This window comes from Oreochromis niloticus, linkage group LG14, assembly GCF_001858045.2.
Source record: "Oreochromis niloticus isolate F11D_XX linkage group LG14, O_niloticus_UMD_NMBU, whole genome shotgun sequence".
NCBI lineage: Eukaryota > Metazoa > Chordata > Actinopteri > Cichliformes > Cichlidae > Oreochromis > Oreochromis niloticus.
The window spans coordinates 3,920,913-3,926,912 of record NC_031979.2 but is presented as its reverse complement, the minus strand read 5'-3'; positions in this window follow the sequence as shown (position 1 = coordinate 3,926,912).

Here is a 6,000-nt window from a genome sequence, read left to right as displayed (position 1 = left end):
GAATCGTTAAAATCTTATCAATACCCATCCCTAGCTGTAATCGCACTGGGCAATTAGTGATACAAAACAACTGTTTTATCCTGTCAATAAAAGTATATGTTTTTGTCAATGTACCGTGGTAATAACAGAAGCAAAACGCAATATTCTGTCAGGACAATTCACTATTTATGCACAATAAACAAAGGAGCATAGCGCAACAATTTCTGTTCATCGCCAGACTTGCTTGTAACCTATATTACCAGTTATGTTATGAAAAATGACGTATTAACTACTACAAAACACTGATCTTTGTGGGAATGCTTGGAGCAGACTAACATGTGAGCTGGAGTGTTCTGGGACGTTATATCTGGTCTTTGAATGGCTGCAATCCAGGCCATCCGTCGGCTCTTTGTTACTTCGGAAACACGGCTCGAACAATTTCTCTTCAACGATGTAATCCGATAACAGCCGATCTCTTTACCCGTCGGCTTCCCGTGGCTGTCATGCGACCGGCTATTGCAGTTAATAATACAACAGCTTCTTGCCATTTTTTGTTTCTTTTTATCGCTGTGTAACTGATTTCAATTGAAAGCCTGCGTGCACTAGTACCTCTTGTCACGAGTTCCCAGAATCCTTTGCGGTTTTACCCCTGAATGACGTCACATTTTCAATCTCTATTGCACGTGAACTGCGCATAACCACTTAGCTGGCTGCGGCGGAACTAGCAGGCCCAGGAAAGTAAAAACGCTAAACACTCATAATAAAGAAAAACTGTCACAACATCGCAATACTATGAAAACACATCTTAAACACCACATCTGCACCACACCTTCTCGCACACCGAGCTGCAGGTGATGCCTTCAGGGCAAGCCCGGAAATTAACTACCAGACGAGAACTACGATGCATTCAAAGAACCCTGTACTTCTGATTGCTGAAAATCTTACCAGGGTTACACATGGTTCCTCTTGCAACTCTTAAAGATAATGTTCAAACCAATGTAACAAGGAGCTCACTGCAAGGATACGAATTAAGCAAAGTAAACGACAGAACACACAAACGTAAAGAGGTTAATACAAAGGCAGAGATGACGATTAGGCAAATAACATTTGCTGCTGTTTAACTACACTGACTTGACAATCACCAGGAAACCAGGTCAGCCATCACCTAAAGAAAAGGAAAGAAAACCCCAACCTGTCTGGATCCTAATGTAATGTGTCCGATCAGAAGGGAAAACCCCTTCTTAAATGGGGAGAGCAGTGGGGGAGCCAAGGCATTTGAGAATAAAACTTTAAGTTGTTAAAATATAATTTATCATTAAAACAAACAATTAAAAAAAACTCTGGTCAGGGGCAATGTGATGGAGTTACACCGTCGCAGGCCGCAGACAGCTGACCTGAACGCATACACTCACAACCACCATTAGATTCTACAATTGTTGCGCTGGGTTACCGTGGTTGCGCGTCTTTTAGTCAACCGGGCAGATAAACAGAAGGGGTGAGAGGTATATTTTGAGCGGCACAGAGGGTGGCCAACATATTTTTAGTGTCTCACCCGTCCTGAAGAGATTGGACGCTCTCCTGTTACCTCCCGTCACTCCACCGAATGGTGTCCCTTTGCTTCCCTGTGTCAGGCCTCACCGCCGTCATTTCTTCCTCCACTCGTGGTGTTCTTCATCCCTCCTGCCATGCCCCCTTGTTGGTCTTAGGTGCTTGCCAGGCTTGTCCTGATTGGTTAGCACTAGAGTTTGTTAAGTGCATAAACTCTTGCAGGTGAGATTATTTAGTGCCTAGGTTGGGGTGTCTCCCGGGAACAAGTCAAACATAAATGTCAGAATAAAATCATTAAAAAACCATAAGAACAAGAACACCTGCTATTAAAAGCAAAAAGATAAAACCCTACCTCATGCAAAATTATTAAAAACACACCAACTTAAAATGAGCAAATTACAACATTCACATTCTGCCTTATGACACTAACACAAATGTGCTGATACAATTTCAGATTGCTGGGCTAGTATATAGCCTGCGGTAATAAAAAAAAAAGTTGTGGTAATAAAACATGTTTTGCTTTTGTAAGTCATAGCAGATAAAAAGAATTATTGTTCTAACCACTGCACAGAAAAGATTGTGAGTTACATATGTTAAAACGGCAACATTAGATGATTGATGGTGTACAAGGTAAATGGATTGGCCTTTTTATGGTGCTTTGACAACTCAATGTGCTTTTTAAATGAAAGTTAAATTCAATCATTCACTTATAGAGAGCTTGCATACATTGTACACATTGGCCCCATCTGTTCCACACATACACTCACACTGATATGGCAGGGGCAATTTGACACTGAATCAGCAACAACCTCAAAAGTGGACATCCCACTGTGCAATGTAAATGACCCTGTTAAAAAGTTCTTTCTTGTTGCAAAATATCGAGTTGTTTGTTTTCTTTAACTATTCACATTGCTCTTTTAAGCTGACACTTCAGATCTGCAAGAGTGTGATTTTCCTCATTTGAAAGGAAACCCCACGGAGAAAGACCACCACGTTATATATGCGCAAGTTGATTTTTTATTTCCATTAATGTACAATATTTATTTATGATTCCTCAGTCCTCATGATTTCCATCGTCATCTTCCGTCTCTGTTTTTGTGTGAAGATCTGAAATGACAAGGCGGCAAGGATAAGAGTTGTGGGCTGGCAGTGAAGTGATTTTTTTTTCTTTATTGTTCCAACCCTCCTCCTCCCACCATCACATTCTTCCCTCTAAATCTGTCACCCACAACATGTCTGGACAGCGGGGGGGCTGGAATCAAATTCTCTTCGCCTCCCAGTGTTTGACCTGAATCTCACTGGAACCCATAGTAACAGCTCAGAGAGAGACATACACAGAGAGAGAGTGTGTGTGAGAGCGACAGAAAAGAAATAAGGGTTATACAAACAGAGTGGAGGGAGGAGTCATGGTAAGAGTTGCGGAAAGCCATCAGTGTATGTTTAGTGTGTGTGTGTGTGTGTGTGTGGTAATCAAAACGTTTCAGCATTGAAGATGAAATTATGAAAATACAAAAAAACAGATCATGGGTGTTCCCTGCTACTAATGGTGCACTTCATAGTTCCACGTTCTAAGACTGAAAATCAATTCACCAAATTCACAAATGTCTTACAGACTTAAAGACAAGACAACAGTTCAAGCAGTCCAACAGATATTGAAGCGTTAGAAATGTTTGCCAGTCGTTCCCTTTTTACAGTTACGATCATGATCAATTAACACTGGTTGATATTTATGCATAGATATGATTGTTCTAATCAGATATACATAATTACATGGATCAAACCAGAAACCATTCCCAGTTTACATTTCACATGTATGTTGGTATTTTACTAAAGTCTTTTGAATTCTGGAACTACTTTTACACTGAATTTTATAAAACCCACTTTGCTTATTGTGGAGTGCCACAGGGTGCGCTTGTTTTTGTATTTGATATTTTGGAACAGAGGCATTTTTGCTCAAGGGCAAGTGTCCTGTGGCAGTACGTAAGCCCATGGGGCCTGACCAGGCTTAGCTACATGCCCAAAGAAGCTACATGGGTCTGCTGTTAAGTGCCTTCTGGATAAGGGAGCAATCAGGGATGAAAGTCCTAGCACTGATTCCCACCTTACAAAACTAGCTTGTGGTAGATGGAATCTCACATCTCTGGCAGAGAAAGACTCTTAGCAGGTGCGCAAGGTTCAGAGATACCAAAGAGGTTTCATCAGAATTGCTTCGAACCACAGCTTTGGCTCAAGAACCAGTTTCCTGGAAAAGGGTTTATCTCTGTTCCAGTCTGGAGCTGACCTTGATGAGGGGCGGTGGGCAGTGGTGGGTATGCTTGTTTGTACTTTGGTACCTGGATTTTGGAGTCTTCCCCTGTGGGGAAATGGGATCATCTTAACAGAGAAAAGAACAAAAGTCAGCCAACACTCATAGAAGAGTTTTGGAATGCATTTCAAGAAGCCTGGAGAAATATTTGTGAAGACTAAGAGGGAAAGTTTGCCTAAGAGAGTTTGGACTGTGAGGAAAGACCACGCTGCCACTGCAGAAAGCTATTAGCTTATATGTATCTAAATGATGCAGTCACAAGGTTCAACAATATACTGATATGCACAAGTTGATACATTTACACATATTAGCTTATATACATTATAACAAAACATGTTTCCAATATGGTTCAAAATATGGTCTATATGGTTCATGGTGTCATACCGGGTCCCTAATAAGTTAATTTCTTGTTGAAAATCTTTTTCTATTTCTGTCTGAGCCTCTTTCAGTACTAAGCAAGTGAAATAGATAGAAGTCAGACATTATGATGAAGATCTTCTAAATTAGTGAGACACCATTTTCTCTCCAGGTTATGAGTTTATGCTTTAAGGTGCATGTTTGAGTTGTATATCTGACTATTTTCTTGTAGTAATTTAACATATAGAGGAAAAGGAATCCAAAATTCCTAACTTATATATTATTTGATTATTGCTGATTTGATCATGAGATTATCTGATAATGGTTAGTGTAAAAACACTACCTCAGTAATACCTCAACTGTGTGAGTAGAGTGTAGGTAACTCTTCAAATAAACCATTTTTGAGGTAAAGGCTATGTCTTAGCTTTACAGAGGATTTCTTTTTAATAGAGTAACAAACCCTTTTCCAGGAGTGAAAAACCATTTCCTCTCCAGCTTCCAGGTTATCTGTTCTAAGGTGCACGTTTTAGAGTTGTCCCAGGGAGTCAAGAAGTTATGATTTGAGGCTTTTTCAGAGGAGCCACAGTATCTAGAGCACTGAGGATGGAGCACTATTAAGGAGATAATGAACCACTGTGCAAGTAGAGTGAAATATAATACAGATTACTTTTGTTTGTCAATGTTTATACAACCTTTGTATTTCACTGCCTGTGATTGTGTAACTCTCATTCCATTACAAAATCTCAGCAGTTAGTTCAGAGAATAGCTCTAGGTATTATGATGGATAATGACAAAAAAGTCTGTTCAGTTATAACCAGTGTTGGTCAAGTTACCTGAAAATAGGAATTAGTTACCAATTACTGATTACTTCTCCAAAAAAGTAATCCTGTAACTTTACTGATTACTTATTTTCAAAAGTAATTAGTTACCTTATTACTTTGTTAGTTTTTTAAAACATGATACACAACCTGAATACGTAATAAAGCAATAGACCTTTCAGCCCAATTGTATTTTTTCTGCATAATTAAAAATTGTTGATCTACACACGTCTGTTGTTGCAACGCTGTCGCACGCTCGTACATCGTTGTCGTGAGACACTCTCACAAACAAAATCACGGTTTAGTAACGCAGTAACGCAGGGTGCTTATGGGAAAGTAACAGTAATCGAATTACTTTTTTGCAATAGTAATCCCTTACTTTACTCATTACTTGAAAAATCAGATTACATGTTTCTGCCCATCTCTGGTTATAACAGACCAAAAGCAGTCTTTAAAAAAGGAACAGTTTAACAGTGAGCGGCAAAGTTCTTTGATGGGATTTTTTTCGTCTGTAAGGACATGAAAAGATAAATATTAATTTCATGTTACATAGTTAGGTTCTACTTAGTCTTTCAGCACCTCAAAAATTTACTGACACGGATGAGTATGAGCGTTAAGATCTAGTTTTTGATATATATATATCTATATCTATATCATTGTGTTTGCAAGTGTGTAGCGAATTCTGATAAAGAAATTGTAACAAACATGAAATGAACATTTCATTTCATTTTCATTTTTCTTGGAAAACATCATTTTGCTCCACAGATCAATCCAAATATCAATCGTATTCAGGATCAATGACATAACACAAGTAAACATAAAATGCAGTTTATAAATGAAGATGTTTATTATTAATGGGAAAAATCAAACGCTGATGGTGATTGCCCCCAAAATCTAATAACTGATTGGGCCACAACTGCAATGTTGCAATGCTGCACTGCAATGCTCATTGACCACTTGAAGAACTTTAGACTATAAGCAACATTTACTTAT